The following is a 27,901-nucleotide window of genomic DNA, read 5'->3' as shown; positions in this document are numbered from 1 at the left end:
GGCGAAGAACTAATAGGGAGCATGCATCAGCTTCTTTGTAAAATATGGTCGGACGAAAGCATGCCCAACGATTGGAATTTAAGTGTGCTATGCCCAATCCATAAAAAAGGAGACCCCACAATCTGCGCCAACTACCGTGGGATTAGCCTCCTCAACATCGCATATAAGGTTCTATCGAGCGTATTGTGTGAAAGATTAAAGCCCACCGTCAACAAACTGATTGGACCTTATCAGTGTGGCTTTAGACCTGGCAAATCAACAACCGACCAGATATTCATCATGCGCCAAATCTTGGAAAAGACCCGTGAAAGGAGAATCGACACACACCACCTCTTCGTCGATTTCAAAGCTGCTTTCGACAGCACGAAAAGGAGCTGCCTTTATGCCGCGATGTCTGAATTTGGTAACTAAACAAATACGGCTGTGTAAACTGACGTTGAGTAACACCAAAAGCTCCGTCAGGATCGGGAAGGACCTCTCCGAGCCGTTCGATACCAAACGAGGTTTCAGACAAGGCGATTCCCTATCGTGCGACTTTTTTAACCTGCTTTTGGAGAAAATAGTTCGAGCCGCAGAACTAAATAGAGAAGGTACCATCTTCTATAAGAGTGTACAGCTGTTGGCGTATGCCGATGATATTGGAAGCACAGAAAATGGGTCTGGCAGTGATCGAGGGCAAGACGAAATATCTCCTGTCATCAAACAAACAGTCGTCGCATTCGCGACTTGGCTCTCACGTCACTGTTGACAGTCATAACTTTGAAGTCGTAGATAATTTCGTCCATCTTGGAACCAGCGTAAACACCACCAACAATGTCAGCCTAGAAATCCAACGCAGGATAACTCTTGCCAACAGGTGCTACTTCGGACTGAGTAGGCAATTGAGAAGCAAAGTCCTCTCTCGACAAACAAAAACCAAACTCTATAAGTCACTCATAATTCCCGTCCTGCTGTATGGTGCAGAGTCTTGGACGATGTCAACAACGGATGAGTCGACATTGCGAGTTTTCGAGAGAAAAGTTCTGCGAAAGATTTATGGTCCTTTGCGCATTAGCCACGGCGAATACCGCATTCGATGGAACGATGAGCTGTACGAGATATACGACGACATCGACATAGTTCAGCGAATTAAAAGACAGCGGCTACGCTGGCTAGGTCATGTTGTCCGGATGGACGAAAACACTCCAGCTCTGAAAATATTCGACGCAGTACCCGCCGGGGGAAGCAGAGGAAGAGGAAGACCTCCACTCCGTTGGAAGGACCAAGTGGAGAAGGACCTGGCTTCGCTTGGAATATCCAATTGGCGCCACGTAGCGAAAAGAAGAAACGACTGGCGCGCTGTTGTTAACTCGGCTATAATCGCTTAAGCGGTTTCTACGCCAATTAAGAAGAAGAAGTATATTTTTATGATGTTAACCTAATATAATTATGCTGTTCACAGTTAAATGTTATCTAGCATATTAAATTTCCCAGGTGGCAATATTCCCATATTTACCAACGTGGTATCTATTTTGTTTTTGTTTTACGTGAAAAACAATTTCACCACTATTCCCACTGTGTTGAGCTTGTTTATTAATTGTGGTAAACTGTCATCTCTTATCAGCTGACTTTATTTACATTTGAAAATGGAATCTGATGGAAGCAAAATTGTAAGTAAAATTAAAATATGTAATAAAAGTGTAAATGTAAATAAAATAATGCCAAATTTATGTTTTAGACCAAACCAAAACGTGTACGCAAAGCACCGTACAGGAAATGGAGCAATGAGGAACAACAAAAATTAATTACCGACATGCGAGACAACCGTCCGATTGAAAAGCCGACAGCACAGGTGTATTACAAAAAATTTTCAGAAACACAAAATCTGCGGTTGGATTGGTCTTTAGTGAGGCTAAAGGCAAGGCACTTGCGCCAATGCTATACAAAGGCACGAGCTTGGCAGAATTCGACCGGAGCAGGTGCCATGCAAGACGGCGAATCAACTGAAAGTAATTTGAAAATAAATTGTTTGGTATAAAATTATAATAAATTATATTTTTAGGTATAATTTTGAGAACTTGTCCTTTTTTCTACGATTTGGAAGATATATTTGGCTATAAAGAGTTTCAATCCAATGCCCTTGTTTTGGATACAGAAGCCTTAGAAAACAACTCGGCGTCCACCACAGACGATGTCGACGCCGGAAGCAGTGCAAATGTAGCTACCACACCTGAAGATATTTTTCAAGAAGTCGGTCCAGAATCTACATGCAACACAATAAATCGGAAAGGTATTTATTCGCGGACAGGTGTTGTCGATGTGCTTACTATGCACACAGGTTTAATTAAGGTGAAGCAACAAAAATTGGAGATGGAATTAAAAATTAAAGATAGGGAGCTATCTTTAAAAGAAAAAGAATTTGATTTACAATAGCAAAAGTTTTTATTTGAAAAAGAAAAATGCAATTCAGAAGAGAGAATAAGAATACTAGGAATTGAAATGAAGGAAAAATTGGCTTTAAGAGAGCTTGAAATGAAGGAACGAATAGCAATGGAAGAATTAAAAATTAAAAAATAAAACTATACATATATACTACATAAAATTAAATAATTATATCTTTATTGTTTACAAAATGTGATAGAGCTCTTCTTAGGTCGTCGTGTTCATAAATTTCTTGTGGGAAGTCTGTTTCTTCTTGACTTTCTAAACTAGAATTTTCGTTTAAGTTAAATTGTAGCAACATGTTGTGAAGGATACAACATGCCAAAATCCATCTACAACAATTTTTATAATTAGTTTCGTTCCTTAATCGGAACCGTAGTTCTTTTAAACTGCAAAATTTTTCTTTTAATTTCCCAAAACAATTTTCTATACGTACTCTATATTTAGAGAAATATTGATTGAATTTATCTCTCATTTCTTTTGACTGCTCAGTACTGTTTTGTCGAAAAGGTGTAATAAGATGTTGGCTCAGCGGATATGCCGAATCGCCAGCAATCCATTCCCGATGAGAAAAATAATTTTGTGGGTTTTCACCTATTGCAGATTCGGCAAAAATTTTAGCATCATGCACGCTTCCTCGGTATCCTATTGTCGCTTGTCTAATTCTTAGTGAATAGTCACATACTACTTGCATTTTTATGGCATACTGTTTTTTGCGAGAGAAGTATAGTTCGTGATCTTTTGAAGGAGCCTCTGCTAATCTGATTTCAGTACCGTCAACATAGCCAATACATCCTGGAAGCTCTTCCATTGTTTTTGTGACAATCTTTCGTCTTTCTTCTATAGATGGCCAACATAAAAATGTAGATTTTAAATTAATCAATGCGGTGATAACCCGCTCTGTCACTTTGGTAACTGTTCCGCCATCGCCTATTCCGAACAATGTTGCAATCTTTCTAATAGAGGCACTCTCTCCACTTGATCCCAGACGGAAAAGTGTTATCTTTAGTTGAAGATCGATTGGTAATTGTGGAACACAATTTTTGTTTTGGAAAACAGGGTCCTGCTTGATTAAGGATAATATATAGTTGAACTCAAAGACTTCTATGCGCAACATTTGTCGCATGCGGCAACTATCAAATCTGGGAAAAACATTATTGACCCATTGCGAAGATTTTGGTATACCCAAATGGGTACTTCTCCGATTAGCTATAATAAGCGCTGCATCAATGGCAAAATTTATTAGGATATCGTCATCCTCTTCGTCACTGCCTTTAACAAAATTGTAAAAAATAACTTCGGTAGGTAATTTTATGTAATAAGTACATACTAGAATCATTAGCGGTTATGTCCAGTATACATTTGTAGCTGAGTGCCTTCAATATATTTTGCTTTCCATTTAAATGAGACATTTTTATTCAAGAATTAAAAATTAATTTGCTATAAAACTAACTTTGTGTGAAATTTCCCATAAACTGTGAATACAGTAAATATAATATAATAATAATTTAATTATTATATATACAAATGAGTTACATATTCGAGACGCAAAATGAAGGTGGTAAGTTAAAAGGAAAATACCACTTTTACACCATCTTTTTAACACAGGACATGAATTTGTCCTTCGATTTTGGGTTACAAATTATGAAACAAAAATTATCAATTCAAATTTTTAGGTACAAAAAGTGGTTATAATCGAAAAGTGAACCATATGATTGCATTACATAGTGGCTCATTTTATTAAAAATTCAAACAGAAAAATCCTTTTACATTGCGTGTTTTATAACGCAAAACGATGACTGCCAAGTTCTGCGAATCTTTCGATGACTTCTTCGGCGGTGATTTCGATGTCATGATGCGTATGAAGCAACGCTAATCCAACTAGTCTTTCTTGAAGCATGGTCGTCCTAAGCCATGTTTTGATGCGGCGAAGATAAGAGAAAGAACGTTCAGAGCTCGCGGTTGTTACAGGAAGTGCACAGAATACTCGAAGATAGGTGTGGATTGTTGGGAATATGTCGACATCACATTTTCTTAATGTTTCCAGTGCAGAAGTTGGAATTTTGCGGCCTTCAATTTTTTGTTGCTGCTGCCAGTGACATTGCCAGTAGCTTAATTCACCTTTGAATTTCAATTTTTGTACGCTTTTTTCATCATCCAGAAGATTCCCAAATCTTTCTATCAAGCATCCGATTATATCATCGATTTCGTTTTCTTTTAAAAGACTTGCTTTTTCTGGGAGCAACACACTCAATTGGTAACCATTCTTGTGAAAAATGAGCTTCCAAATCTTCTTTGATGATATGTAGCAGAGGTATGTGGACAGAGACCGTGTAGTAATCTTCCCAAGTTTTCACGTCGTAATTTTTGCGTTTCGTTTGTCGACTACATGTTCTCGGTTTCGCTTCGTCAACATCGAGTTTTTCCGCCATTTTCTTGGCTTCTTAATAAATCAATCGGAATGTTTCATCAACTATTTCCCTCTTTTTTTCCAACGTGGCAAGCAACGTCCCAGTCATTTTTGATGCCTTCGCCAAATCAATTGCTTCCTTTTGAAGAAATACGCTGAGCGAATGGATGAGCGGTAGAATGTCGCTGAGACAGAAGAGCCCGACGATAAATTCGAACTTGCACAAAGCCGATACGAGAATTGTTGCTTTGCCTGCTGTTTCAATGTTCTTCCACTCACTGATTTTTGACAAAGCTTCGATGATCAACGGTAACTTCGTAACAAATTGAAGGACAGCATCGTGACTCTCTACCCATCTTGTTTCACACAACTGAACAATTTTTTCACCAAGTATCTTTGCTAACTGACACTGGCAACGTTTTCAATTAATCGTACTTTCACTGACTGTGAAATACTGTTGTTGAGTTTGTGCGAGAAACACGGAGTCATGACAGCATTTTTTGCTTCTTTTCGAATTTCGTTGACTGCTCCGATATCTGACAGAATGACCGCACATCCATCAGTCCCTATCGAAGCGCATTTCTCCATTCGAAGATTCATTTTCTTCATGTCTCCAAGAACAATCCCCCCGATGGCAGATCCACTTAGAGACAATTTTTCATCGGTTCGGTGCATTTTTTCCACCAGTCCTGTAAGCCATTAATCCATTTTCATCCTCGCTTTCTTCTGATTCTGTGCCCTCCGCGAGAGTATTCTTCGAAAGTTTACCGAATGCGTCCAAAAAAGATACAAAGTCTTCTCGTATGCATGCTTCGCCAGAAGAAAAATCAACATATCTGAGTACAACGTTAATCTGTAACGAAAAACATTATTCTTCTGTAAATTTCTGTTTATTTTCTTGGGAACAACCACTATCCGTTAGTTCAGACAATAAGCATCAATTATTATATTTTTACGGAAATCCTACTTCTACGTAATAATTGGCAGGATGAAAGTATTAACTGAGCTTTTCCCGACAGATCTGGAGATTCATCGAAAACAATCGTGTAAAACTCAGCACGAGCCACTCGTTGCAAAATTTTGTCCAGTATCTCTGCCCTGCAGCATTCAATTAGTTAATTTTGAATCGTTTTACTGATATAGGTCGCTCTTGAAGATGTGCTCCCAAGGTAATGCTCCAGAGTTGTGTCACCTGAATCGATTCCGAATCTCAGCAAAGCCCTGAAATTCCCTTCGTTTTGCACGGGCGTTTTATTTTTTTGAATATCTGCGTCATCTCTATGCCAACGAAGTGGGATGTTCTGCTTTCCACAAAAAATTACCGTTTTCACATTGGGGATGAGTCGTTTTCTGTTCTCTTGCGTTTGCGAAAGATGTTTTTCGTCGAGAAGATTACGGACGCTTCGTTGTGGATTGTGATAGTCTCTCACGAAGTCCTTCCCCGTTGCCATTGCATTCTTATGGTACATATTTTGAGAATGAATGTCTAACACACTCTTGATCCCAACCAAATTTTTGAAATCAGTCAACGGCTGCGTGACAAGTACCCCAAGCGGAGTATTTCCCCGATAACCTCCTTGATTTCAAGGCGTAAACCATGGACAATATTTGCAGAATAGCCCTTTCCACACGTCAGATAGTACGAGCTGCTCTGCATGAGAATCCAAGTGTTCGGAAGAGACGTAGTGTTTTATTTCTTTTCCAGAAACAACTCTCGACGAAAATGGGAAAGTATAATTTTTTGGAGGAGTCCAAGGATTTTCAAGCAAAATTTGTTTCACATGATCGTCAATTTTTTGTCCCACGAAATTACCAACATCATTGGAAATGTTTACAGCAATGGTAGAAACTTTCGCAATGTCGGAGTTTTTAGACGAAGACGGTGTTTCGCTGCCCGAATTGCCAGTGCCTTCATCATGTTAAGCTGTCAAACCGGTTTAACAGCTTAGCGAAGGTCTATCATATTTGAGATCTACATTTCAAAGTTGCCCGTGGCGCAGTGGTTAAGCTGGCAGGTCACTTGCGCAGCCTAGGTTTCGAACCCGGCCGAATATTTTTTTTCTACAAAATGTGAATAAAAATCGGGAGCATTTCCCGACAGAGCCGGGAAAATTTCCGTGCCTGATTTCCAGGCGTTTCCGGACCAGCTGTTATCGTCGGGATATCACCGGGTTCCGAAGACGAGGACAAGTTAAAACACGGATTCTATATGCGAAATTGGCTACTACTATTGTTGGATAAACAAACCTAACCTCAATTTCCCTAATTTTCCCCCCGTGGATCCGCCACTGAACCTAAAAAATAAAATATAATAAGTTTACTACTAGTTGCAATACTTTTACTTCTTTTAAGACTACATCCCTCCACAAGCTTAAAGGCGCCAGTGATAATGTGGCTGACGTAATACCTAAGGTTTTCTCAGTTGAGCTCTTGGAAGGTTATAATTGGGATGGCAGGTGGAGCAAGAAATCCCTATGCAAGTTGGCGCTGGTTGGTACGTACATATACATAATTGCAACTTAATGTTTACTTAAAATGTTTACTAATATATATTTTTCTTTTAATTTAGATGTGTTTCAACAACAAGGGTGTAGTAGTTTCGAGCAAAATATAAAGCGGTCAATATTGCTCAGCCATCACAGGTTAAAGCAGCGTAGTAGTTATTTAAAAAAAAAGGAAACAATAATTAAATTTAAAAACTAAACAAATTAAAACCAAAAAATGAAGCTTTAGTTTTATATTAATTTGTTTTTACTTTTTGTACAATTTTTTTATAACATGAATTAATGAATATTATATGAATTAAAATGAATTAAATTTTTTCTAAATAAAATAAAATACAATAAATTAATAAATGCATAATTTTTACATGTGCTTACATCATATATGACTGTCACAAGTGCATGATATTTACATCATATGTATGTGATAGTCACACATGCCTGAATTTTACATCACATATGATTGTCACAACTGCGTGATTTTTACATCATATGTGATAGACACACATGCATGATGTTGACATCAAGCATAACAGGCATTCATGACAGAGATTTATATCATTAATGACACAAATCTTTATTCCAAACACCGTTGGAGTGAGCAGTGTAGCTATATGTTGTTCAGATTATTTTAGATTTAGTGATTGTCATATGATTGATCATATGATTATCATCGTTCTTGTAGGGTATTTTATGCAATCCCGCTTACTGTTGGAATAAACAGAAGGGGTATTGCTGGAAAGTTTTGCAAATAAATACTTGAATAAAATTTGTTGGTTTTCTTTTATAATGGGTGTGTTTGTATACACAGGGGTAAGCTTCTCGGTATCTCGACAGGATAAAATTTATGTCATAGTAACTGTATTGCCGTGCCTATTGCCTGTAGAGAGTCCATATTGCTTATGGAAAGCAATATATGGAATACTAATTAGTATGCCATATATTGAAAGCAATAAGCTGTCACTTCAGCAGTTTGACAGCGCAGTTTCCATTTCTATGAAAATTTCGAAGAGGCAACATATCTCAGAAAAATTTTGCAAATTGGGTAGGGAATAAGCGAAATCTTAAATTTAATAAACTTATACTAGCAAATATCAAAATATCATTGCCCATTTTAAATTTATTATTTTAATTGGTATATAAAATTTATGCCATAATAATTATATAGTAGTCCAAAAATATGAATTCTTATTTTTCCCAGAAATACATTTGTAAACAAAAGGATCTTTGCGCTACATCAGCTACCTACCCGACGGCATTTCACAATGTGATAAAATAAAATTTTCAAGAGCTCAAAACATGCGCTACATCAGCTCGAACCAACCTAGCGGGGGGGTCCTCATAGGAGTGGGCGAATAAAAATATATACACACACTACTTTTTAAATAAATTACATTCCTTGGTAATTTTATTTATATATTTCATTTTTATTGCGAGATGTTTCATAGTTATAATATATTGAACATATTTATTTATGTTTGGACTTTTAAAAATTCCTTTACCGTAGTTTGTCGCAACTTTCCTTGTTTCTGTTTTATAAAACAGTTTTCAAGATGACTTTCCAAATTTTTGGCGTACCGAAATCCAGTAACGTCGTCACGAATTTTTTAATGCGACGAAGTTGTTTTAGTGCTTCAGTGTATGATTTAATTTGTCAGTAACCGTTTCGTCAATAACAATGTCAATATTATCATCTTCTGTAGTAATAATTTCGTCGATTAACAAAAAGTCATCGGAATGCTGCCCTTGCCCATTTTCATTTAAAAGCTTTATCAAAGCCGATAACGTCGATATGAGAATATCGTCCTCTGCATCGAAGTCAGAAATTTCGTTCAAACTTGTTTGGAAACCAGCTTTTGAAAAACAGTTTTTAATTGTTTCCATCGTTACGTTGTCCCATGCAGTCTTCATAAAATAAATAGCTTTCAAAATGTCAAATGTTTTTGAAAGTTTGTTCATTGAAATTTCATCTATTCTTGTTAAAATATGTTTGATAATATTGCATCTGTAGTGGAATTTGAAATTCTGTATAATTCCCTGATCGAGGGGCTGGCAAATGGATGTTGTATTAGCAGGTAAAAGGATCAACTTTATGTTATTAAGTATAATATCTCGAGGGTGAGTTGTGGCATTGTCCAAAAATAGTAAAACTTTTCTCATCTGAGAGCCCATTTTTTTATCAAACGTTAGTAGCCACTCAAACATAATTTCACGAGACATCCAAGCTTTGGGATTTGACTTCCATTCAACTGGCAGATGTTTTATATCACATTTTTTAAATGCGCGTGGGCATGCTGTTTTTCCGATCACTAACGGTTTTTCTTTATTTCCAGCCATATTGGCACACAATCTTTCCTTCGATAACTTACCGCTAACGCATTTTTCGTTCTTCAAGGCAAGAGTCTTATTTGGCAGAGCCCGGAAAAAGTCCAGTTTCATCTGCGTTAAATATATCATCGGGTCTGTAGCCCAATAATAAGCCTGGTAGCTTTTGTTTAAATTGATGTACATCCTCCGGATTAACCTCAGCAGATTCTCCACATATGCATTTGAAAGTCACATTATGTCGTGTCCGCCATGTTTCCAACCATCCATTTGATGCCGAAAAAGTTTTAACTTCTAATTGACCCACAATTTGTTTTGGTTTTTCCTTTATAATAGGGCCCGACACTGGTATATTTTGATTTCTGGCTTTGACAAACTACTCAAAACACAAACTGCCTATTTTTTGAACCATCAATATTTAAGAAGTGTTACTTTTTATTTATGGTATCACCACTCATCCACTTTTAATGTCTCCCTTTTTTCACAATAGTGGCAACCTGGGATTTTCCAATATCGAATCTTTAAATGCAAACAAATAAAAGTAAAAAAAATTGTACTATTATAAAGCACTAACCTTTTTCCGAGTGCACGAACAGATAAATTTTCTTTCTCCAAGACATTTAAAATTTCCATTTTTTTAATAGAAAGTATTTTCTTTTTTTGTGGCATATTTTCCGGGTTATCACGACTTAAACATTTTGCAAAGACAAATCAAATGAATCATAATTTTTATTTCTTTTCATGTTAATAGCTACAAATTGTTACATATAGATCCCGAAACATCTTAACATGTTTATGCTTGTCCTCACAGTTTAACATATGGTGTGTGTACGAGTAAAACTTTTGTTTTGTTTGTTAATTTGAATGTATTAAGAACTAGTAGCCAGCCCCGGCTTCTTCTTCTTCTTAATTGGCGTAGACACCGCTTACGCGATTATAGCCGAGTTAACAACAGCGCGTCAGTCGTTTCTTCTCTTCGCTACGTGGCGCCAATTGGATATTCCAAGCGAAGTCAGGTTCTTCTCCACTTGGTCCTTCCAACGGAGTGGAGGTCTTCCTCTTCCTCTGCTTCTCCCGGGGGGTACAGCGTCGAATACTTTCAGAGCTGGAGTGTTTTCGTCCATTCGGACAACATGACCTGGCCAGCGTAGCCGCTGTCTTTTAATTCGCTGAAGTATGTCAATGTCGTCATATATCTCGTACAGCTCATCGTTCCATCGAATGCGATATTTGCCGTGGCCAATGCGAAAAGGATCATAAATCTTTCGCAGAACCTTTTTCTCAAAAACTCGTAACGTGGATTCATCGGTTGCTGTCATCGTCCAAGCCTCTGCACCAAATAGCAGGACGGGAATTATGAGCGACTTATAGAGTTTGGCTTTTGTTCGTCGAGAGAGGACTTTACTTTTCAATTGCCTACTCAATCCGAAGTAGCACATGTTGGGAGGTTGACATTGTTGGTGGTGTTAACACTGGTTCCTAAATAGACGAAATTATCTACAACTTCAAAGTTATGACTGTCAACAGTGACATGAAAGCCAAGTCGCGAAAGCGACTAGTGTTTGTTTGATGACAGGAGATATCTCGTCTTGCCCTCGTTCACTGCCAAACCCATTTTCTGTACTTTCTTGTCCAGCCTGGAGAAAGCAGAACTAACGGCGGTGGTGTTAAGACCGATGATATCAATATCATCGGCATACGCCAGCAGCTCTACACTCTTATAGAAGATGATACCTTCTCTATTTAGTTCTGCAGCTCGAACTATTTTCTCTAGAAGCAGGTTGAAGAAGTCGCACGATATGGAGTCGCCTTGTCTGAAACCTCGTTTGGTATCGAACGGCTCGGAGAGGTCCTTCCCGATTCTGACAGAGCTTTTGGTGTTGCTCAACGTCAGCTTACACAGCCGAATCAGTTTTGCGGGTATACCAAATTCAGACATCGCAGCATAAAGGCAGCTCCTTTTCGTGCTGTCGAAAGCAGCTTTGAAATCGACGAAGAGGTGGTGTGTGTCGATTCTTCTTTCACGGGTCTTTTCCAAGATTTGGCGCATGGTGAATATCTGGTCGGTTGTTGATTTTCCAGGTCTGAAGCCACACTGGAGGATGGAGTCATGTGTAGAAGTTCACGCAAGTAAGGAAAGTTCTCTGATCGACATTCACTTGGGAGTGGCCAGAAACGATTCTTTTTCACATGGCTCAAGCAGCTCACTACTTCCGGTCTTTGAACAAATATCCTCTGGGTAGCCTAAGAACATCTGTTCGAAGCAAGCTATTGTGAGAAGGCGAAACATCCCCTACATAGGGTTGTGCGCTGGGTTTGGGACCCGCCACGTAAAAAAACACCCCCAATGAAAGGAAGCAACAAGCCTCGGATGAGAGGCCCCCCTTTTGATGACGACCATGGCAAACGAAATAAGGACTACGATTTGAGGGCATGCACCTGGAATGTCCGGACTCTTAACTGGGAAGGTGCCGCTGCCCAGCTGATTGATGTCCTCGCGAAAATAAAGGCTGACATCACCGCCGTCCAAGAAATGCGATGGACGGGACAAGGACAGAGACGCGTAGGTCCTTGTGAGGTTTACTACAGTGGCCATATAAAGGAGCGTAAGTTTGGTGTTGGATTCCCGGTGGGAGAGAGACTCCGTCGCCGAGTACTATAATTCTCTCCGGTGAATGAACGTCTAGCCATAATCCGCATCAAAGCGAGGTTTTTCAACATATCGCTGATTTGCGCCCACGCCCCGACGGAAGAGAAGGACGAGGTGACCAAAGATGCCTTCTATGAGCGCCTGGAGCGCGCTTATGAGAGCTGCTCCCGCCACGATGTCAAAATCGTGCTTGGCGACTTTAACGCCAAGGTGGGCAAAGAAGGTATCTTTGGCACTACGGTCGGACAAACCCAGCCTCCACGACGAAACTTCCCCAAATGGATTGAGGCTGATTGACTTCGCCGGGGCCGAAAATATGGATATCTGTAGTAGTAAATTCCAGCATAAAAAGATTCATCAAGCTACCTGGCTGTCTCCGGATCGAAAAACTACCAACCAGATCGATCATGTTGTGAAGACACGTCTCCATTGTTTTAGATGTGCGTGCGCTCCGACTCCACTATCTTGTTGCAGCCAAGATTCGCACCCGCCTCTGTGCAGCAAAAAACGCACGCCAAAAAAACAAGGAAGGTTCGACGTCGAGAAGCTGCAATCACAACAGATAGCCGAACGATTTTCTACTCGAATTGCACTTCTGCACTCTGAGAGTACTCGTCTATAACTCGGCTTAAGTAAACTGTGAGACGGCATTTCAAGCTGCCTACGTACAGCTGCAATCGAAACCTTTGGTTTTTGGAAAATATAAAATGCCACAACACTGGTGCGGGATGGTATAGACACCGAGAGTTGAAGAGGGAAGCGAGACGCATTTGTAAACAGAAAAAGAAAGAGGCTGAAATGCGTGAGTACGAAGAGCTTGATAAGCTGGCCGAAGAAAAAATGCGGCGGCTTACAGAAGGTTTCAAGACCGGAGCATACTCCTGTAGAACCCCCAAAGGTGATCTAGTGACCGATGCCCAGAGCATACTTAAATTATGGAGGAAACACTTCTCCAGCCTGCTGAATGGCAGTGAACGCACAACATAAGGAGAAGGAGAACCCATTTCCCCAATCAATGACGATGGAGCAGACGTTCCATTGCCCGACCATGAAGAAGTTTGAATAGCAATTGCCCGCCTGAAGAACAACAAAGCGGCAGGGGCCGACGGATTGCCGGCCGAGCTATTCAAACACGGCGGAGAAGAACTGATAAAGAGCATGCATCAGCTCCTTTGTAAAATATGGCCGGACGAAAGCATGCCCAACGATTGGAATTTAATCTGCGCCAACTACCTTGGGATTAGCCTCCTCAACATCGCAAATAAGGTTCTATCCAGTGCATTGTGTGAAAGATTAAAGCCCACCGTCAACAAACTGATTGGACCTTATCAGTGTGGCTTCAGACCTGGAAAATCAACAACCGACCAGATATTCACCATGCGCCAAATCTTGGAAAAGACCCGTGAAAGAAGAATCGACACACACCACCTCTTCGTCGATTTCATAGCTGCTTTCGACAGCACGAAAAGTAGCTGACTTTATGCCGCGATGTCTGAATTTGGTATCCCCGCAAAACTAATACGGCTGTGTAAACTGACGATGAGTAACACCAAAAGCTGAGTCAGTATCGGGAAGGACTTCTCCGAGCCGTTCGATACCAAACGAGGTTTCAGACAGGGCGACTCCCTATCGTGCGACTTCTTCAACCTGCTTCTAGAGAAAATAGTTCGAGCTGCAGAACTAAATAGAGAAGGTATCACCTTCTATAAGAGTGTAGAGCTGCTGGCGTATGCCGATGATATTGATATCATCGGTCTTAACACCACCGTTAGTTCTGCTTTCTCCAGGCTGGACAAGAAAGTACAGAAAATGGGTTTGGCAGTGAACGAGGGCAAGACGAGATATCTCCTGTCATCAAACATCTGCGAAAGATTTATGGTCCTTTGCGCATTGGCCACGGCGAATATCTCATTCGATGGAACGATGACCTGTACGAGATATACGACGACATTGACATAGTTCAGCGAATTTCGTCCGAATGGACGAAAACATTCCAGCTCTGAAAGTATTCGACGCAGTACCCGCCGGGAGAAGCAGAGGAAGAGGAAGACCTCCACTCCGTTGGAAGGACCAAGTGGAGAAGGACCTGACTTCGCTTGGAATATCCAATTGGCGCCACGTAGCGAAAAGAAGAAACGACTAGCTATTAACTCGGCTATAATCGCGTAAGCGGTGTCTACGCCAATTAAGAAGAAGAAGAAAAGCCACACTGATAAGGTTCAATCAGTTTGTTTACGGTGGGCTTTAATCTTTCACACAATACGCTCGATAGAACCTTATATGCGATGCTGAGGAGGCTTATCCCAAGGTAGTTGGCGCAGATTGTGGGGTCTCCTTTTTTATGGATTGGGCAGAGCACCCTTAAATTCCAATCATGGGGCATGCTTTCGTCCGACCATATTTTACAAAGAAGCTGATGCATGCTCCTTATCAGTTCTTCGCCGCCGTGTTTAAATAGCGCGGCCGGTAATCCTTCGGCCCCGCCGCTTTGTTGTTCTTCAGGTGGGTTATATCTATTCGAACTTCTTCATGGTAGGGCAATGGAACGTCTGCTCCATCGTCATCGATTGGGAAATCGGGTTCGCTTTCTCCTGGCGTTGTGCGTTCACTGCCATTCGGCAGGCTGGAGAAGTGTTCCCTCCATAATTTAAGTATGCTCTGGGCATCGGTGACTAGATAACCTTTGGGGGTTCTACAAGAGTATGCTCCGGTCTTGAAACCTTCTGTTAGCCGCCGCATTTTTATCAAGCTCATCGTACTCACGCATTTCGGCCTCTTTCTTTTTCTGTCCACAAATGCGTCTCGCTTCCTTCTGCAACTCTCGGTATCTATCCCATCCCGCACGTGTTGTGGTCGATCGTAACGTTGCGAGGTAGGCAGCCTGGTTTCTCTTCGCTGCAACACGGCACTCCTCGTCGTACCAGCTGTCCTTTCGCACTTTCCGAAAACCAAAGGTTTCGGTTGCAGCTGTACGTAAGGAGCTTGAAATGCCGTCCCACAGTTCCCTTATATCGAGTTGTTGACTAGTGCTCTCAGAGAGCAGGAGTGCAAGCCGAGTAGAAAATCGTTCGGCTGTCTGTTGTGATTGCAGCTTCTCGACGTCGAACCTTCCTTGTGTTTGTTGGCGTGTGTTTTTTGCTGCACAGAGGCGAGTGCGAATCTTAGCTGCAACAAGATAGTGGTCCGAGTCGATGTTAGGACCTCGGAGCGCACGCACATCTAAAACACTGGAGACGTGTCTTCCATCTATCACAACATGATCGATCTGGTTGGTAGTTTTTCGATCCGGAGACAGGAAGGTCTCTTGATGAATCTTCTTATGCTAGAACCTAGTACCACAGATAACCATATTTCGGGCCCCGGCGAAGTCGATCAGCCTCAATCCATTTGGGGATGTTTCGTCGTGGAGGCTTAATTTACGGACCGTAGTGCCACATATACCTTCTTTGCCCACTCTGGCTTTAAAGTCGCCAAGCACCGTGGCGGGAGCAGCTCTCATAAGCGCGCTCCAAGCGCTTATAGAAGGCATTTGTGGTCACATCGTCCTTTTCTTCCGTCGAGGCGTGGGCGCAAATCATCGATATATTGAAAAACCTCGATTTGATGCGGATTAAACTGGACGTTCATCCACCGGGGTGAATGACAGTACTTGTCGGCGTAGTCTCTCTCCCACTACGAATCCCACACCAAGCTTGCGCTCCTTTATATGGCCACTGTAGTAAATGCCACCTACTCGCCTAAGTCCTTGTTCCGTCCATCGCATTTCTTTAACGGCGGTGATGTCAACCTCTATTTTCTCGAGGACATCAACCAGCTGAGCAGCGGCACCTTCTTAGTTAAGGGACCGGACGTTCCAGGCTCTCAAATCGTGTTCCTTATTTCATTTCCATGGTCGTCATCATAAGGAGGTCTCTCATCCGAGGCAGTTGGTAATCTTTCATTGGGGGCGCTTTTTACGTGGTGGATCCCAAACCCAGCGCATAACCCTATAAAGGGGTGTTTCGTCTTTTCACTTTAGCTCGCCTTCAAACGGATGTTCTTAGGCTACCCAGAGGATACTTGGTCAAAGTCCGGAAGTCGTGAGCTGCTTGAGCTATATGTAAAAGAATCGTTTTTGGCCACTCCCAAATGAATGGCGTCAGAGAACTTTCCTCACTTGCGTGAAGTTCTACACATTTCTCCATCCTGTTTTTTTATAAAAGACAATAATTGAATTTCATGAAAACACATTGAGGATGAAATATAGTAGTAGACATTAGATAAAAAAATTAATTAATATTAAATAAAAAAAAAGAGTAATTATTAATTGAATCGAAAGGCTAGGTTTAGCGTGCGGTATCCTGTCAATCCCCTACGTTGTAAAATATTGCCCAGCATTTGATTAGCAATTATATTTTCATAATGCTCCAAACGGAAGAGGTAACGTCTGCTAAATTCTTCGATTATTTGCTTTACAATGAACAACTTTAGATCCCGGTGGAGGGCGTCGTTTCTCACATAGAAAGGAGCTCCCACTATGGTGCGCAGACAGTGGCGTAGCTACAACTTCGGGCGCCCGGGGCCAAGGCTGTTCTGCCGTCCCCTTAATCTACCTACCTACAAGTTTCATGAGTTTGTTCGAACAATAGTGAATTTTTACAAAATATCTTCGATATTAAGTATGTATATAAAATTTAGGAACTAGAAGCCACGCAAATTCTGAAGTTCCAAAATTCTCACAATACGGTTTTTGAGGAAATTGATAGTAAATTTACAAGACATCTTATTAAAAGCCATAGAAAAAACCCATTTTTTATTTATTATGCATTTGTTCAATGGGACTGGAAGTATACAAGACGTTAGCAACAGCTTTAAGAATACTACTCACTATACCTGTATCAGTTGCATCTTGTGAAAGATCTTTTAGCAAACTTAAATTGATCGAATCTTACTTGAGATCGACCATGAGTCAGAGTAGACTGTCCAATTTTGCGATTCTCTCAATAGAATGTGAAGCTGCTTCAACTTTAAATTACAATGATATGATATGTGATTTTAGATCGATCAGAGCTAGAAAAGTGCATCTTTAAATTCTATCACTATTTTTAAAAAAGATATGAGACAAATGCGAAGACTGAAGAGTATTCGAGTAAAAATTATTATTTTTCATTATTATTCAGATTATTACATTGTGAGTGTACAACCCTTTATCTTTTATAATAAACTTTGTAAAAAAAATTGTTGAAGTATTTTTCTGAATATTAAAAAAACAGCGAAGAGCGTTTTGTCGAACCAAACCCATCCCACGCCCCCCCCGCCCCCCCCCTAAGTACGCCACTGTGCGCAGAACTTTCTTTCGAAAAGCTTGAATTATTTTTAAATTTTAATTCGCTACACTGTCTCACATTTAAACGTCATACGTTCAGATTAGCCTAAGTAGTACCTCATAAATTAGCAAATTAGAGTATTCCTCAGACTGAGGCGGGATCTTGGCCTAAAGTCAGTTTTGTTAAAAATCAGGAGGGTTTTATCAAAATTGGACGATAGTTCTGGCTTCGGTTATACATATACATATTCGGATAAAATTATGCATCAATTGTGCCTTCGAGGTATGTTATCTCGAGTCTTAAAATTGTCAAATTGTCAAAAACTTTAGTTCTAATTTCTCTAATTAAATGTATTCTTTTATAATGTGGTTTTCAAGAGCACAGAATATAATGTAGGTTTAGAAACACTATTTTATCCCCATTCCATGCAAATGCATATAATATTATGTATGTTTGTACGTTTTCACCTATCTGGCATTGCTTAGAAAAGCATTATGCAATAGCAGTGTATCTTTGTGCTTTAAATGCATAAAATCAGGTGAAAACTTGGCTTAGCAACCAAATAACTGGTATTCAGTATTTGGAAACGACCGGATGCCTTTACTCTATATATATGTTTATATTTATATTATTATAAAATTGATTGAAAATAAGTTCTCAAGTACACCTGAGCAATGTCAAAAATCGACGCAATCCTATCAACCTCTGTAATTATTTCTGACTTTCCACCTGACTTCAAACCGTTTAGATTGGCCAAAATTTTTGATATTTCAATGAAATTAAATGGAGAAGTTTTCTTATAAATTATTAAATTATATTTATTGTTTGGCACTCAATATAAATGAAATTGGTCTTGATCTAATCCTCATATAGCCAATACGAATTTCAGTCCTCTAGTAGACGTTTTCCGTAGCAACTTAATATATTGGGTAGTCGAAAAAGTTTTTTCGTATTTCTAATCAAACTTCAATTTTTTTTTTTATTTATTCTAATAAATTAACAAGCACACATGTACCATTTTAGACGACCACTTTTTGCTATTTGTCGGTTAGAAACATTGTTCCATCAGGGTAAAACTTCCATCAGTGTAAATCGAAATTTCGAGCTTTTTAGAACGGAAGCGAGTGAAGCATTGTTATGCTACACGAACTGATACAGAGTTGCCTCCGTAAACTTCACAAATTTCATTAGTGGCTTGCGTGGATTCTTCACTTTTTTAAACAAAAATTTTAAAATATAGCGAATTTCTTCATTATTTTTACTCATTTTTGAACAGCCGGAACTTTTTTCTACTTCGCCGAATTTAATTTTTTTTGGTTAAATGAAGCATAAAATCTCGCCTTTCCAACATTATTTGGTATGACACAATGTGATTGGTAGCGCTGGAGATATACGATTGCAACGACATCTCTTGACAAAACACGAAAATACTACCCAATATTAAGGTAAATTTAGCCTCTTCGGTAGAGTTTATACAACATAACTCTCATCTGAATACGATTTTAAAACAATTTATGATATAAAATTTGCTTGCAATCTATTTAAGATTACGTCGAACAATGAAGTTTAACCTTTTCGCCTCATTTTTATACTCTTGCAACCAGTTGCTACAGATTATTATAGTTTTGTTCGCCTAACGTTTGTTTGTATCACCTAAAACTAACCGAGATAGATGTAGAGTTATATACTCGTATACATATATAAATGATCAGGATGACGAGAAAAGTTGAAATCCGGTTGACTGTCTGCCTGTCCGTACGTCCGTGCAAGCTGTAACTTAAGTAAAAATTGAGATATCTCGATGAAACTTGGTGTATAGGTTCCTTTGTGCAAAAAAAATTCGATTTCGTAGATGAGTGTAATCGGAGCACTCTCACACCCACAAATCGTCATTAAGCGAAAACATATAAAGTGCTATAACTCAGCACTAAATTATGATGTAAAGCTGTAATTTGGTATAGAGGATCGCAGTGGCAAGGGCACATGTGACAAAATTTTTTTGAAAAAGTGGGCGTGGCCCCCTAAAAAGATTAATTTACATATCTCCTAAGCCACTTAAGCTACAATAGCCAAATTTGGTGGGTACAAATCTTATAAAAACTTCTACCGACAGTGTGAAAATTGAAAAAATCGGATGACTCTCCATATAACGGATCGGCGGTAAATCAATAACTAAATGCGCCAGAGACATTAGATTTTACCACTTATATGGTATGAGAAAGCCTTATGGGAGACAGTGTAAAAATTGGACGTTGGGCGTGGCACTGCCTACTTTTTGGTGAAATCCCATATCTTGGGACCCAACCAACCGATTCAGTATGTGGCATTCTTTTGACATTTTTATGTCACATTGTGAAAATTGACGAAATCGGATAACAATCACCGCTACTACCCATATAGCACAATTTCAAATTCCGCTTGATTCGTTCAATTTCCAGTACACAAATCAAGAAGCAATTAATATAACGAGATACAACTTGGCACAAATAAAGTCTTTAGTATCTGCCACCTTTTGACCAAAAATTGTTTATATCTATTAGAAACTGTTCAAGCCCCTAGGCACTGAATATGTGGACCCAATGGTTTTAGTTCAATTTTGATTGAAAATATTGGTAAATGTGTGAGATATATAATTGGAATTCAGGGATCGTACTTCTCTGACAATGGTATGTCTGTATGTTAAGAATGGTTAGAATCAGGTCAATAGTTCCTTGAGCCCCCATATACCTAATATAAAGATTTTCTGTCTTCCAGGTGACTTTATGCTGGATGTATTGGCCAATATCTAAATTATCTCAGTGAAAATAAGAGAGCGTGTTTTATTCGTAACATGTGTATTTGAGCCTAAAATATATAAATTTGAGCGAAAACTTGGCCTAACCGCTATATGACTAATATCAGGATTTTAGAAAATCCGACTGACTTTACTATATTTGATTGGTTTTACACCTTAAAGTATTTATTTGGCTTTGATTCTTGCAAGTTGCAAGAGTATAAAATTTTCGGTTGCACCCGAACTTAGCTCTTCTTTACTTGTTTTAGTATAAAGTCTCGCAATCACCTGGAAGTATTTTCCCAGACTTTCCACAAAATATAGGTAAATGGATAGAAATCAGGGTCCTAATGGTTAGTGATGATTATGTTCTAATGAACTAAATACTACCCGAATGTCTTTACTTTGTTTGTTGATAGTAGAAGATAGTCCAGCAAGTATATTACATTTATTTTTTTGTAAATTTTGCGTTCATTTTCCAAAAGGAATAATTTTTAACAATAATATTTATAAAAAGTTTTTATTTTATCCAAAAATTAAGGAACAAAAGAATAGAAACATGTTCTTCACCAGGCCTAATGCGTCTCTCCGAGATAATTTGACCTGCTTTGCTGTTCAAACATGACAGATGTTGCGGAGATGCGTAAGTATGAGTTGATTCATTTCAATGCGTATTTCCGAATGCTGTATCTGTTTAGTGTATTTATAAGGATACTGTGGTCTATCCTATTAAATGATTTGCTAAAGTCGCTGTAGAGCATATGTACAGCCTGACCGTTATTTAGTGCTTCGAGTAGATAATTTACATAAATCAACAAATAAGAGGTAGTGGACCCTCCGCCAACGAAAACGTGCTGTTTGCAGATGATAATATTCTTAAAGAATGTAATGAGTTCAGGAAAAACTGTCTTTTCAAAGAGGTTAACCAGAGCGAATTGTATACAAAGTTGGAGACCTCAGATCTTGGGTCATCTTTATGAATAGGACAGACATACGAAGATTTCCAAGCAGTACCAATGTACCAATTTGAAGTGAAAAACTGAATATTTCACACAGCAAGTTAAAAAAAGAAATTGTACATACCTAAATGGGCGTAATCAGTCCCAGACTCGAATGCATTTAGTATCCGAAATCACTAAAGCTACAATAACGAATTTGCTTAGGATAAATCCTATTAGAAACCCTAATGACATTGTGAAAACGGACGAAATCAGATGAAAATCCCACCCACTCCCCAAAAAAAACTACTAGAAGCGCGATAGATCAATAACCAAATGTGCCAGAGATATTAAATTTTGTACTTAGGATGATAAAAGAGGCACAATCTAAATTCCATATGATACTTTCATTTTCCACTACACAAATCAAGTACCAATAAATATATTCGGATAAAACTTTGCACATTTAGTACCTTTGCGATATATCATCACGAGTCTAAGGATTGTCAAAATCGGACCATAACTGTTCAATAAATAAACCAATTATATGGAGCCCACCTTATGGCTAATTTTTGCCGAAAATGTTGGCCATTCTGTGAGATGTCTTATTGAGATTCGGGAGAAATGTAGAATAAAGTAATAAAAGTAAGTAAGTCCATAACTTTCAAAATAAGTTAAAATGATGTCAATTTTTATTCTAATCCATTCACAAATTCGTCAAACAATAAACGAACCTTTTCCTTACATTTTTATACTCTTGCAACATGTTGCTATAGAGTGTAATACTTTTGTTCACCTAAAGGATCACCTAACTCTAATCGAGATAGATTTAGTGTTATATATGTATAAGTGATCAGAAAGACGAGGCGAGTCGAAATCCGTATGACTGTCTCCCTTTCCGTCCGTGCAACCTGTAACTTGAATAAAAATTACGACATCCCAATGAAAAGTTGTACAGATATTCCTTGGCAAACAGGTAAGTACAAGTTCATAGGTTATCGTTATCGCCACCCCCATAAAACCAAATTAAGCGAAAACCAATAAAAGCCATAAATAATTTTTAAATTAAGATAAGTAACTGTAGAGAATCGCAGGCATTTGTGAGATATAAATTTAGGCGTGCTCCGTCCCCTATTTGGCTTAATGTACGTATATCCTAAACCATTTAATCTGCAATAACCAAATTAAGGACAAATCTCTTAGCTTCTTATATCGACATTGTACAAACAGATGATGTCGGTAGACAACCCCGTCCACTCCCCATATAACGGTATTGTTTAAAACTACTAAAAGTGCGATAAAGGAATTACTAAATACGCCAAAGACATACAATTTTATACTCGGGATGAGAAGGTTTTATAGGAGCCGGGATAGAAAACGGGCAATGGACGTGGCCAACTCCACGTCTAGGTGAAATATATCAAGACTCGCCCGACCGTTTTCAACTAATTTTCTGACGTTCCTATATTATACTGCGAAAATCGGTAAAATCGTACTACGAACATACCTACTTCCCAATATTTTGGCCCATATGATTCTTTCACTTTCCAGTATACGAATCAAGTACAAATTAATGTATCATTAATCAGTTATTCAGTTAATCAGCGCGAAAAGTTGTATCTGAGACACCTTCGAGATATCTTCAAAAAACCTTCGATCGATAGTTGCAATTATTTTCCTATATAGGTATAGTTGGGAGGATGGAGTAATGTGTAGAAGTTCACGCAAGTGAGGAAAGTTCTCTGATCACCATTCACTTGGGAGTGGCCAGAAATGATTCTTTTACATATGACGAAAGCAGCTAACGACTTCCGGTCTTTGACCAAGTATCCTCTGGGTAGCCGAAGAACATCCGTTTGAAAACGAGCTAAAGTGAGAAGGCGAAACACCCCCTCCGTAGGGTTGTGCGCTAGGTTTGTGACCCGCCACGTAAAAAATCATACCAATGAAAAATTACCAACAGCGTCGGAAGAGAAACCCCCTTTTGATGACGACCATGGCAAACGAAATGAGGACTACGAATTAAGGGCATGCACCTGGAATGTCCGGTCCCTTAATTGGGAAGGTGGTTGATGTTCTCGTGAATATAAAGGCTGACATCACCGCCGTCCAAGAAATGCGATGGACGGGACAAGGACAGAGACGAGTAGGTCCTTGTGGCATTTACTACAGTGGCCATATAAAGGAGCGCAAGTTTGGTGTTCGATTCGTGGTGGGAGAACGACCTTTGGCACTATGGTTATATGGTTATCGGTGGTACTAGATTCCAGCACAAGAAAATACATCAAGCTACCTGGCTGTCTCCAGATCGAAAAGCCAACAACCAGATCGATAGACAGAAGACACGTCTCCAGTGTTCTAGAAGAGCGTACGCTTCGAGGTCCTAACATCGACTCGGACAATATCTTGTTGCAGCTAAGATTTGCACCCGCCTCTGTGCAGAAAACAACACTCATCAACAAACACAAGAAAGGTTCGACGTCGAGAAGCTGCAATCACAACAGATAGCACAACGATTTTCTACTCGGCTTGCACTCCTGCTCTCTGAGAGCCCTCGTCAACAACTCGGTATAAGGGAACTGTGGGACGACATTTCAAGTTCCTTACGTACAGCTGCAACCGAAAAATTAGAAAATGCAAAAAAACAGCTGGTACGACGAGAAGTGCCGTGCAGCGGAGGGAAACCAGGCTGCCTACCTCGCAACGTTACGATCGACCACAACACGTGCGGGATGGGATAGATACCGAGAGTTGATGAGGGAAGCGAGACGCATTTGCAGACGGAAGAAGAAAGAGGCTGAAATGCGTGAGTACGATGAGCTTGATAAGTTGAATGATAGGGGTAATGCTCGAAAATTACGAAAAAATGCGGCGGCTTACAGAAGGTTTCAAGACCGGAGCATTCTCTTGTAGAATCCCCAAAGCTGATCGAGTCACCGGTTCCCAGAGTATACTTAAATTATGGAGGGAACACTTCTTCAGCCTGCTGAATGGCAGTGAACGCACAACACCAGGAGAAGGTGATCCCGATTCCCCAATCGATGACGATGGAGCAGACGTTCCATTGCCCGACCATGAAGAAGTTCGAATAGCAATTGCCCGCCTGAAGAACAACAAAGCGGCGGAGCCGATGGATTACCGGCCGCGCTATTCAAACACGGCGGTAAAGAACTGATAAGGAGCATGCATCAGCTTCTTTGTAAAATATGGTCGGACGAGAGCATGCCCAACGATTGGAATTTAAGTGTGCTATGCCCAATCCATAAAAAAGGAGACCCCACAATCTGCGCCAACTACCGTGGGATTAGCCTCCTCAACATCGCATATAAGGTTCTATCGAGCGTATTGTGTGAAAGATTAAAGCCCACCGTCAACAAACTGATTGGACCTTATCAGTGTGGCTTCAGACCTGGAAAATCAACAACTGACGAGATATTCACCATGCGCCAAATCTTGGAAAAGACCCGTGAAAGGAGAATCGACACACACCACCTCTTCGTCGATTTCAAAGCTGCTTTCGACAGCACGAAAAGGAGCTGCCTTTATGCCGCGATGTCTGAATTTGGTATCCCCGCAAAACTAATACGGCTGTGTAAACTGACGTTGAACAACACGAAAAGCTCCGTCAGGATCGAGAAGGATCTCTCCGAGCCGTTCGATACCAAACGAGGTTTCAGACAAGGCGAATCCCTATCGTGCGACTTCTTCAACCTGCTCCTGGAGAAAATAGTTCGAGCAGCAGAACTAAACAGAGAAGGTACCATCTTCTATAAGAGTGTACAGCTGCTGGCGTATGCCGACGATATTGATATCATCGGCCTCAACACCCGCGCCGTTAGTTCTGCTTTCTCTAGGCTGGACAAGGAAGCACAGAAAATGGGTCTGGTAGTGAACGAGGGCAAAACGAAATATCTCCTGTCATCAAACAAACAGTCGTCGCACTCGCGACTTGGCTCTCACGTCACTGTTGACAGTCATAACTTTGAAGTTGTAGATAATTTTGTCTATTTAGGAACCAGCATTAACACCACTAATAATGTCAGCCTGGAAATCCAACGCAGGATTGCTCTTGCCAACAGGTGCTACTTCGGACTGAGTAGGCAATTGAAAAGTAAAGTCCTCTCTCGACGAACAAAAACCAATCTCTATAAGTCGCTCATAATTCCCGTCCTGCTATATGGTGCAGAGGCTTGGGCGATGACAGCAACCGATGAGTCGACGTTACGAGTTTTCGAGAGAAAAATTCTGCGAAAGATTTATGGTCCTTTGCGCACTGGCCACGGCGAATATCGCATCCGATGGAACGATGAGCTGTACGAGATATATGACGACATTGACATAGTTCAGCGAATTAAAAGACAGCGGCTACGCTGGCTAGGTCATGTTGTCCAGATGGATGAAAACACTCCAGCTCTGAAAGTATTCGACGCAGTACCCGCCGGGGGAAGCAGAGGAAGAGGAAGACCTCCACTCCGTTGGAAGGACCAAGTGGAGAAGGACCTGGCTTCGCTTGGAATATCCAATTGGCGCCACGCAGCGAAAAGAAGAAACACTACACTTAAGCCGACAGCTTGATGAGATTAGAAGAACTCGTAAACCGAGTTAATTTACGTAGTGACGGGTATGGCCTACGCATTAACATAAAAAAGAAGAAGTACATGATTATTGGTAGGAAAAACATATTCAATGACACACACCTCATGATTAACAATATGCCCATCGAAAGAGTAAAAATTTCAAGTATCTTGATTGTCAGATCCATGAAAATTTGGACTGTTCTAAAGAAATAAAATGTCAAATCGAATTTCGCGAACAACTCAAATACAAAACCATATTATGTAGCCATGACCTCAACATAACAACCAAAATACATTTTTTAAAATGCCATGTTTGGTCAGTGCTTCTCTACACCATGGAGACGTGGACTCAAAAACTTACAGATATTAACAAGCTAATCCTTCGAGCTATGGCTTATTAGAAGAATCCTAAAAATCCTTTGGACAGATTGAGTTACAAACAGTGAAGTTTTGAGAAGATTGAACCGCAATTGAGAGTCGTTAAAGACTGGCAACCTTATAGATGTGGCGAGAGATAGAGAGAAATATGCTGGGATAATTAAAACCCTGTGATTTTTAATATACAATATATATAATTAACATGTAAATATTACTATTATAAACCTATTGTTGATATTATTGTTAATCTTATTAATATTGTACATATTATTTAATATTATATGATCATCAATATTCGAATACGAATTGGCAAATAAAGAAAAAGAAGATATATATGGGCGTTAGGTGATAGAGGGAAATTAGTCCGCAAAGTTTGGTTGCTATAGCTATAGCAGTTTGTTACATAAATATGTACATTAAACCTATTAAAAGATGGGGTTTTAGAATATTTGAAACCGCATATACTCCTCGAACTCGAAATAAATATGCAACGTGGACGTAGAATTTTGTTGTTTTTTATAGCAATGAGATATCTTTGCAAATTCTTTCCATCTGACTGAGCATTGTGCTTTGTAGAACTCTCTCTTCCGCCGACGAATGATAGAGCAGTTGGATTTTCGGTGAACGAAGTATGGACTGAAACAGAAGAACCCATTTTCATTGCAGTTCTTGCGCATTCCTGCACCTATTGTTAAACCAAGCCACTACCAGAGGTATTGAAATAAACAAAGACCATTTATCGAATTTCCCTAAATAAGCTTTTGAGGCATACGGTGATCATGATCTATCATAAACTACAGGCAAGAGATGTTTCGACGGCTTAGAGATAATGATTTTGATATGAGAAATGAAGAACATGGAAGCCCAAAAGTTTTGAAGACGCCAAACTGCAAGCAATATTGGATAAAGATGACACTCTGAATCATGAGTTTGTTGCAGAGCAAACAATTCCAGACCGTTTGAAAGCTATGGGAACGATCCAAAAGCGTGAAAAATGGATGTCCCATGAAATGAACGGAAGACAAATGGAAAACCAAAAAACACTTGAGAAATTTTGGATAAAAGACACGAAAGAAAATCAGCTTTGCATCGAGTTGTCACTAGCGATGAAAAATTGATTTATTTTAAGAATTCATCCATCAACATCGATTGCAAAAACAGATCCATTCGGTAGGACCCTCTACTCTCGTGGGATAAGAAAAGTATGATATATCATGAGCTTCTAAAACCTGATGAAACTGTTAATGCCAATCTCCACGGAAAACAAATGATTAATTTGAACCATGCATTGCATCTTCTTCTTCTTCTTAATTGGCGTAGACACCGCTTACGCGATTATAGCCGAGTTAACAACAGCGCGCTAGTCGTTTCTTCTTTTCACTACCTGGCGCCAATTGGATATTTTAAGCGAAGTCAGGTTCTTCTCCACTTGGTCCTTCCAACGGAGTGGAGGTCTTCCTCTTCCTCTGCTTCCCCCGACCGGTACTGCGTCGAATACCTTCAGAGCTGGAGTGTTTTCATCCATCTGGACAACATGACCTAGCCAGCGTAGGCGCTGTCTTTTAATTCGCTGAACTATGTCGATGTCGTCGTATATCTCGTACAGCTCATCGTTCCATTGA

At 39.8% G+C, this 27,901-nt stretch overlaps 1 protein-coding gene and 1 pseudogene across 3 annotated transcripts in view; one reads left to right on the top strand and one right to left on the bottom strand.

Moving 5' to 3' along the window:
- The window catches only part of LOC126765239 (protein Wnt-10b), a 690,717-nt gene that overhangs the window by 651,768 nt on the left and 11,048 nt on the right, over positions 1-27,901 (bottom strand). The window lies entirely within an intron of this gene.
- On the top strand, positions 1,582-2,556 carry LOC126765311 (uncharacterized; annotated as a pseudogene).

This window comes from Bactrocera neohumeralis, unplaced genomic scaffold, assembly GCF_024586455.1.
Source record: "Bactrocera neohumeralis isolate Rockhampton unplaced genomic scaffold, APGP_CSIRO_Bneo_wtdbg2-racon-allhic-juicebox.fasta_v2 cluster10, whole genome shotgun sequence".
In the NCBI taxonomy this organism is placed as follows: Eukaryota; Metazoa; Arthropoda; class Insecta; order Diptera; family Tephritidae; genus Bactrocera; species Bactrocera neohumeralis.
Note: the sequence above shows the minus strand (reverse complement) of the source record. Positions and strands in the feature narration are given on the sequence as shown.